This window comes from Polypterus senegalus, chromosome 17 (genome assembly GCF_016835505.1).
Source record: "Polypterus senegalus isolate Bchr_013 chromosome 17, ASM1683550v1, whole genome shotgun sequence".
Lineage (NCBI taxonomy): Eukaryota > Metazoa > Chordata > Cladistia > Polypteriformes > Polypteridae > Polypterus > Polypterus senegalus.
Genome location: NC_053170.1, coordinates 59,400,104 through 59,421,809, shown reverse-complemented (window position 1 = coordinate 59,421,809; position 21,706 = coordinate 59,400,104). Strand labels below are relative to the sequence as shown.

Sequence of the window (21,706 nt, the reverse complement as noted above, 5' to 3'; positions counted from 1 at the left end):
TACACTTGATAGACAACTTCAAAAGTTGATAATTGGACAGGTGAGTTTTTGATTGCCATACAGTAACAGCAATCTCATTCACTGAAGTTCTGAATTAGCACAATATGATTTGCTGAAGTTGAATTTGATTGACAATTATCCCGCCTCTAGATCCACCCATAATGTCTCCGGTCTGTAGCAATACCCATCTCCATAAAGCAACAAGAACATACGTCAAGAGAAAAAAAAACCGATTGGAATTATAAATGAAACGAACAGCACCATCTGCTGGCATGAACTAATACTAGGCAATATATCACGCTGTCTTACTTGGGGAAAAGCACATAAAATAAATAAAACACAAGAGTGCTTATCTGGTTCTTACTAATTTATTTGTCTGATTCTCAGTTGCAGATCTGACGCTCATTGTAATACATTATACATGTGCGGTGCAGTTTTTCAAAAATTATAGTGTTCTACTATTTTTAAAAAGGGATAGGTGTGGAGGAGACAGGTTGAATGGAAAAACGTTAAAATACTAACTCTTACGCGTATGGCTTACAATAATGAACTGCATTTCTAAACGCCATTATATAATATAAATGGCCGAATCGATTGCGGGACTCGTGCATTTAGTATCTGTCAATCAAACCATAGAGGGCGCGGTTTAGCTTACCTCAGCGCAGGAAGTTGAGGAAGGGAAGAACTTCAAGAAAACTATTTTTGAGGTCTTAGCAAATATTTCTGGTGGGGTTATTTGGGTAATCCTTAGAGACAAACATTTAAACGATTAAAGTATTCAGACGGTATCTGGGTGAGTTTTCTCCTTTAGATCGTTGAAATTTTGTGTATTCGAATTATTTTTTTAGTTTCCGTTTTATCGACTAAAAAGTATCTGTCATTGCTGGGTCCAACTTAGGCTCAGATAATGTTATCCATTTTTAGTATCTCTTGATAATAAGTCTGGTGTTTACGGGACTGCAGAACTTGAGCTAGATTTTTAAATTTGTTGATGCTTTGGTTTAAAGGCTTAAAAAATGTCCTTCAAACTATAAAAAGTGACTGGTACAGTTTTAATTGTTTCTGAAGTTGATGCAATAAAAAATCATAATAGCAAATGTAAGCCTCTACCACTTAAACACGAGAAGAGAAATAAAAAATAAAAAAATTGTATGAACTCGACGTGGATTTGTATCGGTTATTGTGTTGCCGTGCCGAGTGCCGACATAGGCTGTCAGTTACTGAATCTTTGTGACAACATCATATTTTTTTATCTGTGAGAATATGACCGCATTATAACTCGGACGTTTGTGTTTTGTCTGCGTATTTACACAAATAAATTAGAGTTTAGGTGGGAGGGTCTAACATGGAAGAGAAAAATGGTTTGCATAACGCCTCGAGCTCGTTGTAACTTGCCTGAAATCGCTTAATCATTCAGGCTTATTATTGTAAAAATGTAGCAGTCCTATTGCATCATCCAATACATTTGAAGTTTGATTTGGTATTTTTAAATGGAGATTTTGAAAATTGGATCTAAATCAGTCTGAAGCCAACTTCTGGTTCTTGCACTTGCATTGTGTTTTTTATCCTTGTACAGTATTTAACCGAACGCTACAGTTGGAATGAGTTACTGTTTTATTAGGCAGATTACATAAAACATTCTGTCCAAAGATTCATTGTTGCATTGTGTTGGGGAAAGTGGCTGTAAGACTACTCGGGACATTTTTTTTTTTTTCAGAAATACTACTTACTGAAAATTTTTAGATTTTTATCATAGACGTCTTCAAACTAAACACCATAAATTCATATTTACTAATGTATCATGTTGGAATTTTGAGAATTGAATGTGTTCAGTCATTTAATGATGATGACATATTAATGTTTTTCTTGTTTTTAGTTTTTTTAGTTTATATTTAGTTTTAGCCTATTAAAATGTCTACATAAACACTTTTTTGAGTGTCTAAAAAGTTTTCTTAAGAGTTGTCAAATTATATAGTATTCATATTGTATATTTAATAGTATAATTTTACTTTCTGTGACAAAGCCTAATATTCTCATAATAATGTGAAGTTCAAGGATTCCAGTATAATCAAGAATTGCAACTGTCAAGTAGGTAGTATGTTCTGATGTTCTTTGTTACTTTAACCTGCAATAAGGTGAAGCAAATGGTTACTTAATTTTAAAAAGGGTTTCATTTTTATGTGTGTTATTTCTGTTGTAAGCAGTAAGATTATTTTTGACTTTTGCTGATTGTTATCCATCTATTTGCAGACTTTGAAAGATGAGTTTTTCCACGTATATAGTGCATTTGTACAAGCATATTTACATCCAATACTGAACATCTGTTATAGCAACAGCAGAACATCGAGAGCTCCCTCAGCCTAAACTGAGTGGATGTTATTTAATAAGACCATATGTAGGAATAAGCATGTTTTGGCAAGTGAGAGTACGTCATGGCACATTTCAAATATCCACCTGTAAAACAGGAAATCCTTAGCAATTTTGCACACTCAGCCCACATACACATAAAATGAATATGCAAATTCCAAGCAAAACCTGATCTGAGCTCATGGCACTTTGAGACACAGACATTGGGCATACACCATTGCTCTACGCACATTAAAGCATCAGTACTAAATAACCTGATTCAAGTAAAATGTGTAGGTGTAATATTGGCTCAGTTGATGGTATTGATTGCATGCTACTTCATGTCTGCTTAATCTGTCACTGTGATAAAATTGCTAGCAAGCAAGCAGTATTTTTTTGTGAAATAAGGTGTTTTTTTTTTGAGTGGTGTGAGTAAACATCTGTAGCAAGCTACTCCACTCTGATTTACTTATTAAAGAATTCAGGAATCTTTTCTTATATTATAAGTTTACTTCTGATCGGATCACTAGATATTATTGTGTCATATGATAATGCATTTAAGATATCAAAATTTGACTTTAAAACTTTTTTTTTTTTTCCAAATCTTAGCGCAGTGAGCAAATAATCAGAACCATGAGTTTTCGTGAACTGAAGGTACAGGTCATTAATGTTGGTTGCTGAATGTTTTTGACCCTTTGGCATACAAAGGTAACAACAGGACATCCCCAAAAACCCCACACCAGTTTAAATAAAGACTGAATTTGAATCCTAGGGTGACCACTTGGGACACATTTGCCAAAGGAACAGTTTGCATGTTTTTAGGGTCTTCTCCTTGAAGTTGGGTAAAAGCTGCCTCTCGTTAATAACTTGTTGCCTGATGGTCAGTTATGGCCGGTTCAATACTCAGAAGAGGTCACTTGCAACTGGTGAGGCTTCTGTATTTGCTCTCTTTTCTAAGTGATAGCTGAAAATGACCATTGAAATCGCCAGGTGCCTCATGCTATGCGTAAAATTTACACTAAAACATGTCGTAAGGACAAAAGCGGAAATGTGCGTACGCACAAAAATATCCAGATGCATAAATCTGTGTGTTCGCCCACTTCCATTTTTTTCCGCTCCATAAATCCCAGTCGGCGTAAAAAGTAACGTATGTGCACGCGCCTGCTGCCACTCCCCAAACTCCTCCCAGAATTACACCTCTTTGAATATACAAACCAATATAAATAGCCCTTAAGCTCAGTGTTATGTTAAAAGGCAATGGCAAAAACATGGGGAGAAATAAAAGAATTTCAGCAAATAACAAGTGGAGGCAAGGAAAAACGTACTGTTTGTTGGTTTAAACAGTGGTGTAAACAACTAAAGGAAGTCGATCAAGTGACAGAGTGTCGGAGAAACTCGAAAGCTCAAGTCCACAAAGTCGCACAGTGCCCGAAATAAAAAAGAAGTTGTCGAATATTAAAGTCGCTGTGAAAAGGCGAGTCGTAGCCCACCGTCTTGAGTGTCATATGAAAGCTTATTAGGGTACAGAGAAAAAAATAGGCTCACAGTGGGGGGAAAAAAGCACAAAATGTCAACTTTAATCTCGAATTTTCCACTTTAATCATGTAGTTTATTTTGTCATTAAAGTAGAGCATCATAAACTTCATCTTAACAAACGTATACTGTATGACACACGGCAACAATTAATAAACACAGTACAAATTTTTATAATAGCCACAAGTATATCAAATGATCATAAGTTGTTTATCAAGGAGACACATCCTTAACAGGTTTATAAGTAAAAGACATTTTGCTGTTGAGCTAACAAGATTATTGTAAATTGGCAGCAATTTCAAATTCATCATTATCTTTTTCTAATTGAAAAGCAGAGGCACTTAAAACTAGCCGGTGGTCCAAACTCAAACGTTATTTGTTTTAATTAAAGGACAGAATAGAAAGGTCTGAATTCATTAAAGTAGCTTTTCTTGTTGCTTGTTTAACTGCCCATGATGACTCCTTAGATCCCCCATTTCCCTACTCTGTTCCCCCCCTTCCCCAGTTTATTACTCTGGTTTGCTAAGTTTAAAGGCTTATATTAGTTTAATGCTGTATTGTTAAAAAAAAGGAAAAAAAAAGAAAACTTGCTTTATTTACACTATAGAATGTTCCTTGGAATAAAAAAGCCCATTTGGTTAGTTACTATATTACTTCACATAAAGGAGCACTGCAATTAAATTACAGTAAAGCTTAGAAGGGTAGGGGTGAAATTGGCCAATTTAGATAATCCGCTGATCGATCAGAGCATCTCTAATTGTAGTAAATTTTCACGTATTTCTTAGTTTACTGACTTAATACCTTGGCTGATATTTGTTAAATATTCTTCTTTGATTATAAATTCAAAAGCAGATACAATGGCTTATTTAGTGTGTTTATATCTCAATTTATGAGACAGAAATTCTGTCCCAGATCAAAAAACGTGCATGCAGTATTGCTTTATAATGGACTGGCTGCAGTGGTTGAGAGGAGGAAACTACTATACTACCAATAGGATGCCTGCTCTTCATGCACACAGCCTTTCAGTCAGTAGAGGGTTGCATAGTTAGCAGTGCCTGTGTGGAGATTTCTGTTTGTTGTTTTTTCTAAGAATACTCAAGTTTTTCTTTTTCAGTGAGAGAGAGTCTCCAAACTGATGGAAAAATTAAACTGGCTGATGTGTTTTTATTTTATTTTTATCTATTTTTTTGCTTTCATTTTTTTTTTCTTAGATTTGCTTTAACAACTGAAAATACAAAATACAGTAGTGTGAAAATAACTGGTATCCAAGTAATACTTTTAAATATTGGCTTATTTCTACATCTCTCTCTCTTCCTCCTTCCCTCTCTCTCTCTCTCAACAGATAGGCTTGTCACGCTATGATACATTTCAACTTTCTGTCCTTTTTTGGCTAGCAGTATATGGGTTTTTGCTTCATGTGACGTGCACCTGTGGATGCTACTGCTACGCAAGCATTGTACTGTTTATACTTGCTTGTGTACTTTACGCAAATCTGGAAGATTCCACCAGGTGGCAGTGAGAGATATCATCACTGTGAGAACAGGTTCGGTTTTGCTGTGTTGTGAAGTGCCTGAAACACCCATTAACTTCCGAGGACACCTTGCCACAGTATCTCTGAAAAGGATGGATGTTTAATGATTAAATCCATCAATCCAGGGATGCACCCATTCCAGCTAGCATTGGGCACAAGGCAGACAAAATCCTTGGACAGGGACATCAGTTCATTGCAAGGTGAATACATGCACACTAGCATCATTTTAGTATCACCAAATCCCCAAACCTGCATATCTTTGGAAGGAATCCGGAGCACACTCTGGAAACCCACCAGGAAAACATGCAAACTCCAGGCAGGGAACACCAGGGATGTGACTCCCTGCGAGACAGCAGCTCTGCCGTTCTGCTACTGTGCCGCCCCCTCACATTGTGTAATTTTTAACTGTATTCATTATTTAAATGAAGTTATCAATTTATCTGTAGAATGTAAAATAGTTTAATGCATTTCATCATGAAAGTGATATCAAGTATAAATCTAAGGATTGTAAATTTGCCTAGAGCTGGAATATCATAAATTTGATGTGATCTGTGTGGTGATTGTTGCTTTCCACTGCTTTCAATGCAAGAGAAATCCCCAGAAGCGATTAACAAGTGGGTCAGTCTTAAGATGATGTTTACAACTTTACAATGATAAAATTAATTATGAGATTAAAGTGGACATTTCGAGATTTAAGCTGAAATTTCCACTTTAATCACAAAATAGACTTTTTCACAGTGTCTCATATTTTTTTTTTGACTGTCATACATTCTGATACTGTTGTGAAGGTGCAAAATAGAGATAAAAAAAATGCACAGAAGATGGTATGTGAAACCTTTAAAATGTATTGTAGTATTACGATGAGGAATATGCAACGCTTGAATATGAAAGCACCACGAATGCATTTGTACGTAGGCATTTTGCTTTAGCACATCGAACCATTCATCATACATCGAAGCATGCGTATTGATCCTATAGGATCCACAAAGTGGCTTTCTGTCAGATGTAGATAGTAAACAGAGACTTTATCACACTGCGCCCCTGACTTTTTGCTGGTACTGTAACTCGTGCATGCGTCACGTTAATTTCTGAGGACGTGCTCAGAGGATGTGTTAAATGAACGCTGGGAATGCGTGGTAGCCATGATATGCATGTGTATGCGTTCTCAGCATGAAGTATATACCAGCCCTTCGTCTGATCCTGCCCAAGATGTATGCAAATGTGAGAATGAACCGTGGTCTTTCTTTGTGATCATGGAAGGGCTGATGAAATATGGTACTTGGCCACAAATGAAGTGCCTTTTAGGAAGGGAAAAAATTTATTTGAGTACAGCTATATTAAAATGCTGGAGCAAGTATTGAATCACATACACACATAATTTTACAGCAGGTGCGTACACAAGCAAAGAAAGGCAGTTGTCTTTTTTTTTTAATAATTGTTAGATGTTGAGTTTCTGAGTTTTTGTGCATTGTAATGCTTTCACACAACTTGGAATCTAAAGTAAGTGGCCAGCATCAATTTGACATGTGGTGCGTTCTTCAGTGCCATGCTTACATGCTGCTTACTCTGTTCACAATGTGCCATCTCGTGTGTTCTCATTTGCTCTTGTCAAATTAATGCTGGCTGTGTACTAGGGGTGGGAATTGGTAGAGGCCTCTTGACTTGATATTACAACTATTTTTGCCTGTCGATTTGATATAAACATTTTTTTTTAATTAAAATGAGAATTTCTCTCCAAATTGAAATTTTCAATTTATTAAATATAGTTATTAGTTATTAAATATATATGTTAGTGTTTTTATTGAATCAAAATACAGTATACTGTGCACTTCAAAACTGTATTAATAACAATAGAAATGTGGGGAATTAAGAAATTTTATACTGGCAAGGCAAACTTGAACTTTGGGAACAGCATATATTATAAGTGGAAAAAAAATCCAGCATTGACTCCCTAACACATTTCTTTGAATAAATATGATGGTTCTCTTGTCTGTACCATTCCTAAACAGCCTTCCAGTTACAGAAGCACAGACCCAGTCATTAACACATTTACGATGTGCCTACCCATTAACAATCAAAGTAACAGTGCATTCCACCTGAATAATTTAATATTTAATAATTTTAACCCCTAAACCTGAAATCATTAACCATAACAACAATTGAAATCATTGGTCTAATGATTTGTTTTGTTATACACATGAAACAAGATGCACATTTACTTTTAATAGATCTTGACTAGGGGTGAGTGCCCCCGGCCACCAATGATGGCCCAACCTCCCCTCCTGCCTTGCTCACTCTCGGTCCACATTGAAATTTTTTGTTAAATGGGGAAAAAAAACTCTTTTTGCAATATTTCACACATGGAGGACCTGGGACAGGAAACCATGATCTCCTTATTGTAGGTCGACAATGCTACCATTGTGCCACCCACAACACAGTAACACACAACTGAATCACTTGTTTATCAATTCTTGGTAGAGTGGATGTATATACAGTAATATATTTTTTTGATGTTTAAACATGAATAAACATTAGATTGGTTGTATTGACATGAGAGTATCGTTGTATTCTCCTAATGAAGATGAAAAAATTATATTTATATTGTGATGTGTGAGTCCCTGTCTTGGAGCCTAAAACATGAGGCTGAGTCTCAGTAATTTAGCAAAACCAGCTTTATTCAGCTTGAAACAGGAACAGCACGGTTATTTATTGTAGCAGGATCTATCACTCTCCTATACATAGACACAGCAAAAAGGCAGGGTCTGGTCCAGGTTAGTGGCTACGTAATACTGTTCCCTGCATTTATATTGTTCCTTGGATTACCCATCGATGACAAGCATTTTTAGCACAACCATGATTGGCTTGTAGATGCTTCTGCGGCGCTCCACTGCAGCACTGTGAGCCTGAAGTTGCCCCAGCAATGGATAAGCAGTCCTCCACAGATGCGGCAGTCGTGTTTTGGGACGCGCTTTGGCGTGTCATCTTGTTTGGGGGAGGGGGGTATTTGTAGCTTAGGGGGCACCATAGTTTATTTTTAGTGCATTTATTTATGGTAGAATTGACTACTGCAGTGCGGTGTTCACTTGTTCAAATTGTTCTTTATACAGCTTTCAGTTAATTCAAAATTCTGCTTGCAAGAATAATTACAAGAACCACAATTTATGAACACCAGTTGTTAAGACCCTAGACTGCAGCGGGAAGTAAGTTTCTAGTTACAGCTCATGGAGCTGTGGAATGGTCTGCTGCTACTATAAATAGTGCTCCTTCAATCTCCGCTTTTAAATCCATGCTAAAGACTCACTGCTTCACTTTAGCATACCCTGAGTAGAGCTGCTGATTAGCAGCGCATACTGCATCATCTTTGTTGTTAGTCATTACTACTAAAATATCCGTAATATGAAATTTTTAAACTGTTACCAACCTTCCCCTACTCATTTTTTCTTCTTGGTATCGGTATCCAGATTGACTGGCCCAGTACTGACTCAGATGTAAAATGCCCAGTAGGGTGGAGGCTTCTAGTTGGCTGTGGTCTCTAGGTCTGTGTCTGGCTTGTCTGATTCCTTTTTGACAATCTGGCCTTAGTTCTACAATTATCTGATGGAGAGATTTGTTTTTCATTTATGTTAATTATTTTCTACTTTGTTTTTGATGTATTCGAACAGATCTGTATCCTTATATGTGATAGTTTTATATTTAATGAGTGGTGTAATCAGTTGTATTTTGTATTGTTGTGATGTATTTCTGAAGTGGCAATGAAAGACTGGCTATCTATCTGTGAAGAGGATTTACTTGTATTCTGTTTGGTGTGTTGTATTTACCCCATTTTTGACACCCATTACACACCCAACCTACTTAGAAGGGGCCTTCTGTCTAAATTTCCCTTCCCAATAGTTTTTCAATTATTTTTACAAGTTTTTTTTATTTTAGAGTTTTTTCTTGTCTTCTTAGAGAGTCAAGGCTGACAGGCTATCAACGCTGTTAAAGCCAATTGAAGCATTCCTTGTGTGTTTTGGGGGCGTTACAAGAAATACATTTGTAGTGGACATTTATATAACACTGCCAGCAGTATTGATTGTTGAAATTCGCCAAAGTGTTTTTCACAGCGGATATACTGTATTTGCTGTTAATTTTGTTTGTTGAATATTTTCCAAGAAGTCTGCAGTGTGCCTAGCTTAAGTGAACAGTGTTTTTAGGGTGCCCCATGATGCTTTGCGAGGCCCAAGAGACATCACAGAGATGTATGCGCCATGCGCAGAACTTTCAAATGTGCATACTGTAAGATTGTTGCCACTCTGCTTTGGGCATGTGTATTGTGACAATCCAGTTAGTACTCCAGTCTTCCATGCAGCATGCATTTAAAAAAAGTGTCCTTAAGAGTTTTCACACTGCCTTCTTTCCTTTGCCAACTTGCCACATTGTTGCTTTTAAGCTTGAGGCATTTAAGGGCCATGATGCACTTGTCTTTATAAAAACATAGTAGCTACGAAATATGAAATGGACATGGGAGATGATGTGAGTGAACAAGATTGGATGCAAGGAGTTGGTGCATGATAAGCTGTGAGACTGGTACAAAAATTTCAACGGTACAGTGTTAATTTTTTCTTGGTAAATAGAGAAAGTACACATTAATATACAATAATCGAGTACTTACATATATCTGAAGCATATTTAGCATTGCTGTTAAATACATATATTTTAGTTATGTACTGTACCCTTCTATGACTGGCAGCACAATAGGTTTTGTTTAGAATATAGGTGGGATGTTCGGGTAGAAATAAAAAAAGACACCAGTTATGGACCACAGGCATAAGTACGATTGGACGTTGCTAGATAAGACGTACGTTGATGGATACCTGTACTGCCACCAGATATACTGTATTATACTGACATCTGTGCTGGTAGCTCAGCTTCATGTGGCTAATTTGCATGTGTAACTAGCCATGTTTGATACAAAACACACTTCACCTGATCAGAAAATACAGAACAAGGTGTGAACCAATAAAATTAAAAGATGTATTACTATTTACAAGACTTTTCTTTGTTGTTGATGGAAGAAGGAAGTGCAGAGTATTTGCACAGGTACATCTGAACTAAAAAAGACATGGCCGCTGTGCTGGAGCCACGACTTTAAACAATAGAATGAGCCAGTCCCACGCCGCTGCTTTGTGGAATGGCCAATGCGTGCAAGATCTATTGTTTATTTATTTATTGTCAGTTTGTGGTCATTTTGTTGCATTTTGTTTTTTGAATTATTTATATATTTATTTTTTAATTTGTGGTGTTTGTTCTGTCTGCTTCTTTTGTTGTTTGAGGCACGGCACTATATAACACTGCTGCCTCACAGCTCATATTGCATATCTGGCCACAATTATCGGTCCAGAATAGTTGGCAGACCTTTCCCTAGCTCCCAGGGACGGTTAAAAGACTGTTGCATCATTATAATCCACTCAAAATCAGTTCAGGTCCTCTTTCCTCATTGACTTTAATACATTTCACAGAGTTTGGCAAATATCACAAACATTTCCATGAGTCTCCGAACTCACTGCAAAGCAAACTCAAACTGCAAAGTTAAAATCCAGCACCTGATTATCTGCATGGAGTTTGCACATTCTCCGTGTCTCACCGCTGTTCTGCTGGGTGCTTCAGTTATCCTCCTATATTCCCAAATTTGTGCAGTTTTGATTAATTGGTCACAGTGTATTTGTGATACTTGTGAACAAGGAGTGATGGGAATAGAAATCAACCTTTTACTGTATCCAATGCCTTATAATTTGAAATCTATTTTTTATTTAAAAATGCTTTCATGGTAGTTAGTGTATCACACCATTACATACAGTACGTAAAAAAAAATGCTTAATAATATTGATTTCTTTTACTCATAAGCTCCGGTTAAGGCTAGTTGTTTATGCACACTTTCATTGATATCATCCCAAGATACTTCTTTCAGCTTCTCCAGTACGATGATTTGCAGAAAAAGTAGTCTACCCTTTTTATTAGTTTAAACCCCCCTTTTGTACAGCATATCTTTGTGTAGAATGCTACCTAGACTGGAAGCCAGTGCTCGTCAGCAGCTTTTTTACTATCCTAGAGAATGTGTGTTTTTTTATTTATTCATTTATTTATTTAAAAATTACTAAGTGAACTTTCCTTCATTTGAGTATGGCCAGTACTCAATGGGAAAAAAGCCACACACATTTATACTAAATCAGGAAATGTTTAATTGGACCTAATCATATTCATTTTTAAGTTTAAATTCAAAACATATACATTTATGTACTCCTTTATCAATTACCTTATCATTTTAAACAATACCACATATTTTCACACATTGTCTTTAACCAAACATATTCCCAAACTCACTTAAATACAGTGCATCCGGAAAGTATTCACAGCGCATCACTTTTTCCACATTTTGTTATGTTACAGCCTTATTCCAAAATAGATTTAATTCATTTTTTTCCTCAGAATTCTACACACAACACCCCATAAAGACAATGTGATAAAGTTTACTTGAAGTTTTTGCAAATTTATTAAAAATAAAAAAACGGAGAAATCACATGTAAATAAGTATTCACAGCCTTTGCTCAATACTTTGTCGATGCACTTTTGGCAGCAATTACAGCCTCAGGTCTTTTTGAATATGATGTCACAAGCTTGGCACACCTATCCTTGGCCAGTTTCGCCCATTCCTCTTTGCAGCACATCTCAAGCACCATCAGGTTGGATGGGAAGCGTCGATGCACAGCCATTTTAAGATCTCTCCAGAGATGTTCACTTGGATTCAAGTCTGGGCTCTGGCTGGGCCACTCAAAGACATTCACAGAGTTGTCCAGAAGCCACTCCTTTGATATCTTGGCTGTGTGCTTAGGGTTGTTGTCCTACTGTAAGATGAATCGTCACCCCAGTCTGAGGTCAAGAGCGCTCTGGGGCAGGTTTTCATCCAGGATGTCTCTGTACTTTGCTGCAGTCATCGTTCCCTTCATCCTGACTAGTCTCCCAGTTCCTGCTGCTGAAAATCATCCCCACAGCATGATGCTGCCAACACCATGTTTCACTGTAGGGATGGTATTGGCCTGGTGATGAGCGGTGCCTGGTTTCCTCCAAATGTGATGCCTGGCATTCACACCAAAGAGTTCAATCGTTGTCTCATCAGACCAGAGAATTTTGTTTCTCATGGTCTGAGAGTCCTTCAGGTGCCTTTTGGCAAACTCCAGGCGGGCTGCCATGTGCCTTTTACTAAGGAGTGGCTTCTGTCTGGCCACTGTACCATACAGGCCTGATTGGTGAATTGCTGCAGAGATGGTTGTCCTTCTGGAAAGTTCTCCTCTCTCCACAGAGGACCTCTGGAGCTCTGACAGAGTGACCATCGGTTTCTTGGTCACCTCCCTGACTAAGGCCCTTCTCCCCCGATCGCTCAGTTTAGATAGTTGGCCAGCTCTAGGAAGAGTCCCGGTGGTTAACTTCCATTTATGGATGATGGAGGCCACTGTGCTCATTGGGACCTTCAAAGCAGCAGAAATTTTTCTGTAACCTTCCCCAGATTTGTGCCTCAAGATAATCCTGTCTCGAAGGTCTACAGACAATTCCTTTGATTTCATGCTTGGTTTGTGCTCTGACATGAACTGTCAACTGTGGGACCTTATATAGACAGGTGTGTGCCTTTCCAAATCATGTCCAATCAACTGACTTTACCACAGGTGGACTCCATTTAAGCTACAGAAACATCTCAAGGATGATCAGGGGAAACAGGATGCACCTGAGCTCAATTTTGAGCTTCATGGCAAAGGCTGTGAATACTTATGTACATGTGCTTTCTCAATTTTTTTTTATTTTTAGTAAACCTTTTTCATGTTGTCATTATGGGGTGTTGTGTGTAGAATTCTGAGGAAAAAATGAATTTAATCCATTTTGGAATAAGGCTGTAACATAACAAAATGTGGAAAAAGTGATGCGCTGTGAATACTTTCTGGATGCACTGTACATTCAAATATACTTCACTCACAGAGATGTCTTTTCCATTGCAGAACATGCTCAAACTTACTTGAACCTTAATTTCCTGTTTGTGGGCAACAGTGCCAATCAATGCACCACTGTATCACCCTTACTTCAATCACCTAACAGCTGATGGAAAGCATTTAAAGCAATGTACATAACAAATATGCATCTTCACACATACACACGCACATATACCAGCAGCATTTTATCCTTGAAAGAAATTGTCTGCTTTATATTTTATAATTATCAACGAACATTTTTCCCTAAGACTTGATCAGGGTCTGAAGGAAAGATATTTTATACATATTAACATTTATAAGCAAAGTGGAAACATTTTCATTTTATCAAATATTACACATTTTCAAAACTCACATTTTAACCGAAATTAACTCTGAGCGCTGGAAATTTATCAGACGTTTCTAAATTTATGCGTACATTTAACATTCAGTTAAATACAAGTATATTTTAGGCAAAGTCCCATTCACACATTTCTTAGTCACAGAACAACATTTTTAGACACAAAAAACAATTCTGTGACAAAAATCTTACCTTTAATCTAAGACCTATTCTGTTTTTTTTTGTTTGTTTTTTTTTACCAGATACATTTTCCACGTACTATGTAAATTGTTTACTATTCAATTATTGCACAATTATCTCATTCTGTCTTTAACCCTTTCTCTTTCTGTGGGATTCTCCCTCCCACTGTTTGCAACCTTATTACCTCAGGGATGAATTTAACCTCCTTTCTTTTTTACTGAGGTGGGGGGACGCTATCCCCCTTACTACGTGCCTGGGACTTGAACCCAGGACTTCTGTGTGCCTGGGACTTGAACCCAGGACTTCTCTATCCATTTTACAGTATTACTGTCTACTGAGACCTTTTTCCTAACCCAGAGAGAGATCTGGGCCACCTCCCCAGACAATAGTGGGCCACTTTCTCCAGATGGCAACCCAAAATAATCCGGCACGTGACGAGGAGTGATCTTGGCACTTTTCTTTACTTACCGGCAACCTTCGATGAGTCCCAATGTATCCCTAAGATGAAATATGCTCTCTCTAGTGGGCAAAAGGTACTCTCAAAATTCATTTTTACTTTTTCTTAACATAACAACACTAAAAAATAACCATATAAGCAAAACACTCCTATTCTAATGCATGACGTCTAACCCAGCGCTTTATCCCCAAAAGAATGAATGAACATACCTCCTCCCACCGTTTCAGGTCCAACGTTCGCATCCTCCAGAGAGAGTCCTGTACAGATGGGAACAAGTCTATCTTAATTTCGGATGCACAATAATTATCTCGTCAGCTTTGCGTCTTTTGAGATTCAGCTGGGAGTTCCCACCGGGGCAGATCGCCCCATGTTGGGTGGCAAAAAGTGTAAATATACAAAATGTACTGAGGGATGACTAAGAAATCAGCAGATGTCCTATGAACAAGAATTGACAATTGTTATATGCACAGAAATTTCATGGGTGGTGGTGCAACTCAAAGGTGTAAGAAGAACCAGAATATAATATAACAGACTTTTATTTTATATAAATCATTTGGGTGTAAACCAATGAACCAACCAGAGTAAAATGTATGCATTGATTGCTGCATGTGAATTCAGTAGTTTATAAAATGAACCTCTATTTGTTTTCTCTGACCATTCTGATCATTCTGCCCATGCTGTAACAGACTGCTTTTAAAGAATACTCCCTCCAAAGCATTTTGCTGAGGAGTAATTAAAAGATGCAATGAACAGCTCTTCTCCTGCTTGATAACTGATTTGTCCTGTTAGTATATGTTTCTTTATGTAATAAGATGTTAAATTTCAACCACAGACTCAAATCAAATGTATGTTTTTATTCTGTAATAGTAACTATAAGAGCAGCTCACTACTCAAAACAGTACTTCTAGGAAGCAACCGGAATTGAACTGGTGACCTCTTGATTATGAATCATCAGTTTTTACCACTACACCAACGAAGCAGTTGTGTAAGTGTAGCTACCTAACCCGATTTTTTTTTTTTTTCCTTTCTCTGTCCTTTGGTTATATTCTTAAATAAAAGTGCTCATGTTTTGTTAAACTTGTACCTTTTGTGAAAGTGTTTACAGTGGAATCTCGGGTCACAACCCAAAGTAATTTCCCCCATAGGATTGTATGTAAATACAATTAGTCCATTCCAGACCATATGAGCTGTATGTAAATATATTTTTTTAAAGATTTTTAAGCAAAAAAATAGTTCATTATATCATAGAATGCACAGTGTAATAGTAAACTAAATGTGAAAACCTTGAACAGAGAAAACTAACATTGCAAGAGTTCACGCTAGAGCCTTACAAACTGATCGCTGTAAACACTTTTTTTAATTGAGTTTTAAGCACAGGGAAAAAATTTACATTTGAAAAAGCCATAATTTATACAAAAACTAACCATAAACAAACAAGAAAACTAACCTTGCATGAGTCGAGTTCTGGCATGAAGGAAGTGAGGAGGAACTGGGTGGAGAGGAGATTACAGTTTTGAGGTAAAGTCTGTGACGATGCTGGTTTGCTGCATTCTCCCATCTCGCTTCCGGGAGCCCTTAAACCCGTCACCATCGATAATGTTACCGATGAGCACAACAATGAGGCACTACAATGGAGCAATCGGATGGTGCAAAAAGTGGCAAGTGCTTTTATTAAAATTAACAAAACAACAATCAAAAACAAAGTCCAAATTAAATAAATTGCAGTGCTTTCAGAATCCTTCAATAAATAAATAATCCCATAAAAACAGAAGTGAAGTGAAGGTTAAAATCCAATAGAAAAAAGTCTTCATTAAATACAAGGTTAAAACAATGCTGAAAGCAGTCTCTTTAAAAACAAGCCTGGTGCATTCTTTAACTGCCTTCTCGGCCTTACGCGGCCAGCCGTCCTCCTTCTGGTCACTCCAGCTCCTTGATCGCTCAGCTGGAGCGACCGCTTCCATCTGCCCCACCGAGTGTTGGCCAAACGCGGCTTGGGCTCACTGTCCAACTGCCTGCCTGCGAGCACGTGCTCTCTCGCTTGCTCTCGCTCTCTCGCTTGCTCACACCGGTTCTTTCAACACTGCTTCCTGCTTACTTCCTCACTCTGCAACCTCCGTCTTTCTTTTCTTTTTCCTCCCTTTAGACGCCTTGCGCTTCTATTTATGAAGAGGACGTGGCAGCTGTAGCAATCAACCACCATGCCCCCTCACTAAGCTGCAAGCGCAGCAATTATTTATTTAAAACTGGCCTCTTGACGTGAGCTGTGGACTCGCTATACCACAAAGTCCCTCTGCGGACAACGTACTGTAGAGGGAGAGACTGAACACGTGCGTAAATCACCGACACATACGAACCGTAAGGGAAACGAAATAGAGCACAAAGAGTTCACAGCGAATACACAGGGAAAGACTGAACATGTGCGGAAATCATCGGCGCGTATGAACCAGAAGGGAAACTGGCTTGTTCGTCATCCGAGTGTATGGTCATGAACAGATGCAAAAGTCTGGCGAACTTTTTGGTCGTAACCCGATTTTTTTACATGTTCAGAGACGTTCGTGACCCGAGGTTCCACTGTATTTGATATTTGGAAATTTTTTATCGTTAGTACTATAACATGAAAAAAGTTTCTGTTTTAGGTATGCGTTCAGCATTTCTTGCCTCTCATTTCCTGTGATCCTATATTTATATTGATCATTGTAAACACAGAACACAGATGAAATGCATGTGTTTCAAATAACAATATATTATTTACCCTATACAATTGTAGGCACCTCACATACAGATAAAGAGCTTTAAGCTGGGAAAACTTAGCCTGAGTTGAGCTGCAGTGGAGGGGGGGGATGGAGTAGCAGGCTGCTTGTCGCTCGTGCTGATCAACACATTTACAAAAGGAAAGACGCTAATAGAGAGTTGTTAAGAATTTTAAGATGGCCCAGGATTACAAGTTTTTTCGTAGGCTTCAGGGATTCTAGTTTTAAACAAGGGGTCATATTTGACTCCTGCTGTGCAATTCTATGTCTTCACTGAGGAGCCAAGTTCCATAAGTCATTGCTTCAGTAAAGAGCAACTGCATGTGAGCTTATCAAAATGTACATAATTAAAAAATATATGAATTCATAAGTAATTAATTAGGCACAAACATACTAGCAATTTTGAAAAGACATTGAATATTCATGTAATAAAAAAAGATTTCTTACAAAATATATGTGGGAAATTTACGCATTAAAAATCAGAATTTGTGGGAATTTGTTTATTTTTATTGTAAACCTGCAATCCTGTGCTGAATTTCAAGCCCCTTTGAGTTTAACAAATAAGAAGTAAAACATTGTGTATATTAAAACCCCTTTTAACACAACATGATCATAATTTATATCTAAATCAGATTAAAGGTGTCCAAATTGAGTCTTGAATAATGAATATGGCCCTTGGTGGTCCTGTGGACTAGTATTGCAATAGTGCTGGAATCTGTTTTAACATCAGATATGGGTGTCTTGAAGGATATAAATTTGTTTAAATTTTAAAAGTGGTTTGCAGTTTGATTACTATATAGTAAAATTACTAAAACACAAATGTGCATGCTTTTGTAGAGTGGTTTACTTCCAGTCTACTAACTTAAGCTATGCACATTTGGAACTCCTGGTAAGACCGACCAATCAGGTATGTTGAATAAGCTACATTACTACAGAGGGATTTGGACTGCATATAGGCTTGGGCAGATTTGTGGCAGGTGAAATTTAATTTAAGTAAATGTAAACTATAACATAAATAGGACATAGAAATATTAGATTTGAATACAAAGTGGGATGTCTGAAATTTGAAAGTACACCTTATGAGAAGGATCTAGGAGTCATATTAGACCCATCGATATTTTTAACAAAACGGTGTACAGAAATGATCAAGAAGGCTAATATTAGGTTATACACTCACCAAAAGGAATATTAGGAACACCTGTTCAATTTCTCATTAATGCAATTATCTAATCAACCAATCACATGGCAGTTGCTTCAATGCATTTAGGGGTGTGGTCCTGGTCAAGACAATCTCCTGAACTCCAAACTGAATGTCAGAATGGGAAAGAAAGGTGATTTAAGCAATTTTGAGCGTGGCATGCTTGTTGGTGCCAGATGGGCCAGTCTGAGTATTTCACAATCTGCTCAGTTACTGGGTTTTTCACGCGCAACCATTTCTAGGGTTTACAAAGATTGGTGTGAAAACGGAAAAACATCCAGTATGCGGCAGTCCTGTGGGCGAAAATGCCTTGTTGATGCTAGAGGTCAGAGGAGAATGGGCCGACTGATTCAAGCTGATAGAAGAGCAACTTTGACTGAAATAACCACTCGTTACAACCAAGGTATGCAGCAAAGCATTTGTGAAGCCACAACACGCACAACCTTGAGGCGGATGGGCTACAACAGCAGAAGACCCCACCGGGTACCACTCATCTCCACTACAAATAGGAAAAAGAGGCTACAATTTGCACGAGCTCACCAAAATTGGATAGTTGAAGACTGGAAAAATGTTGCCTGTTCTGATGAGTCTCGATTTCTGTTGAGACATTCAAATGGTAGAGTCAGATTTTGGCGTAAACAGAATGAGAACATGGATCCATCATGCCTTGTTACCACTGTGCAGGCTGGTGGTGGTGGTGTAATGGTGTGGGGGATGTTTTCTTGGCACACTTTAGGCCCCTTAGTGCCAATTGGGCATCGTTTAAATGCCACGGGCTACCTGAGCATTGTTTCTGACCATGTCCATCCCTTCATGACCACCATGTACCCATCCTCTGATGGCTACTTCCAGCAGGATAATGCACCATGTCACAAAGCTCGAATCATTTCAAATTGGTTTCTTGAACATGACAATGAGTTCACTGTACTAAAATGGCCCCCACAGTCACCAGATCTCAACCCAATAGAGCATCTTTGGGATGTGGTGGAACGGGAGCTTCGTGCCCTGGATGTGCATCCCACAAATCTCCATCAACTGCAAGATGCTATCCTATCAATATGGGCCAACATTTCTAAAGAATGCTTTCAGCACCTTGTTGAATCAATGCCACATAGAATTAAGACAGTTCTGAAGGCGAAAGGTGGTCAAACACCGTATTAGTATGGTGTTCCTAATAATCCTATAGATGAGTGTATATCACAATGGGTGGAGTACAACTTACAGGAGGTTAACTAATATAATGCACTAGTGAGTTCTCAACTGAAGTACTTGGTATATGTTTAGTCTCCATATAATACAAAAAAGATGCAGCAGCACTAAAGAAAGCAGGTGTAACTAGGTTGGTTCCAGATCTGAGAGTTATGAGCTATGAGAAAAGACAGAAAGAACAGAACAAGCTTAGTTAAGCAAAATGAAAATCTTACAATCTTCAAAAAGAACACAGGGGTAACTATTGGAGAAATGGTAAGGGCAGATTTCACACAAATGTCAAATTTTTTTTCATGCAAAAAACATATATACTGGTGTATGTATATACAGTATGTATATATGTATGTGTGTGTATATCTAATATATATATATATATATATATATATATATATATATTGAATAAGTTAACAAGTAGAGAATGAGTTTAGGGACCTTTACATTTTGACTTGACGTTATTTTGGACAATCTAAGTGAATAGGTTGGACATACTTGTTAGGGATTAATAGTCTGTTCTTGTGACAAATTTACTACTGTTGTAAGTAACTGATGCAGTGTATCCCAGTTTTCAATTACATTATGTTCTTCAAGAAGGACATGGGGTACAGATGAAAACTTGTTAAGAATAGATTTTACACAGACAATTTTTATCTTGACACAAAGAACCATAGACAGATGGATTAACTTACCATTTAGTGTGGCAGAGCCTGATACTTTTAATAATTTCAAAAATTGGATCATTGTTATTTTAGAAGTGTTAAGCGAATAGAATTGCTAAACTTTGTTAGGCTGAATGCCATTCTGTTGCTATAATGTATATACAGTACATCCAAAGTGCTGCAGCAGGCAGAAGGAACTTTTAGCATATTATCTGTTACACTGGCATACAATATCTGGGGACAATATTTGAAAAGGATTTTGGGGTTTTTATGGACATAGCCTTCCCATGTTGAAGGTAATGTGCAGAAGTAATTAAAAAGGAATATTTTAGGGTACATTTTAAAAATTCTTGATGTATAGTAAATTAAGAGATACAGTGATTCCCCCACCTATCGCGGAAGTTACGTTCCAGACCCATCAGCGATAGGTGAAAGTCCGTGATATAGAAAGGCCATATAAATAAACATTTTTTTTTATAGTCTAGGACTTAAAATACCCATCCCACACGCTTTAAACACATGTAAACTTATTAAAACACACTTTGTAAACACATATGATATGTGGATGTCGGGCTAAGAATACGAGTAACATCTCTCTATTATAAAACATTTTAAAGTCATGCAAGACAAGGTAGTGGGACAGAAGGACAGTTGCTGTACAGGTTTTTAAATGATTGACGCGCAGAGCAACAAGCAGAACAAGCATCTTGGCAGAAGCAGCACAAAGTCCACTTCTCCTTAGCGTGCATTCAGCTCCCTCCCTTCACAACGCAAAGTGGCAGGAGCGTAGCGTGCCTCGGTTTTGAGTGAAGCGATCGAGACCAGATGATCTCGGACAGACACTTTGATGACACACCCTACTTACGAACAATTTAAAACAAGTTCACTGACATCTAACCTAGCAGTTGTTGCAATGATTTTGGCAGACAAACTTCAGGTGTTCCCAGCTCTTAAAACAACAACAAGCAGAACAGAGCTTGCTAGCAGCAGCTGCAGAAAGCCAGCTGATGATTCAATCACTTCTCCTTAGTGTGCGTTCAGCCCTCACACCCCCTTCTCCAAACCCCCGCCCCCATACTTCTCCTTCAAGACGCGGAGAGCGACAAGCAGAACAGGCATCTTGGCAGGAGCAGCACAAAGCCAGTAGCTGATCCACCCACTTCTGTTTAGCGTGTGTTCCCCCCCCCCCCATCACCCCTTTACAAAAGAGGGGCAGAGACACAAAGTGGCAAAAGGACAGCTGCTTAACAGGCTTTTAAGTGATTGATGCAAAGCACGACAAGCACAACAAGCACAACACACAGCTGGCCAGCAGCAGTAGCAAGACACCAGCTGAACCGATCGCATCTCTTTAGTGTGCGTTCAGACCCCCCCCTTCACAACACGAGCAGCGTTATAAGTCCCGCGAGAAAGAGATTTAACCACATCCGGGGCAGGAAATATTGTTTTTACAAAAATTTTAAAGTAAAAATTAAAATAATGCATATGTAACTA

The 21,706-nt window shown here is 38.0% G+C and overlaps 1 protein-coding gene across 2 annotated transcripts in view; it reads left to right on the top strand.

The window, feature by feature from the left end:
* The first annotated feature begins 657 nt into the window (after positions 1-657).
* Positions 658-21,706, top strand: part of tmc6b (transmembrane channel-like 6b) — a 139,758-nt gene continuing 118,709 nt past the window's right edge. Inside the window, exon 1 of one of the 2 annotated variants that reach the window (XM_039739535.1) lies at positions 658-793. The gene's annotated coding sequence lies outside the window, so the exon portion shown is untranslated. The remainder of the gene's footprint in view (positions 794-21,706) is intronic. The other variant, XM_039739536.1, reaches the window with a different exon arrangement.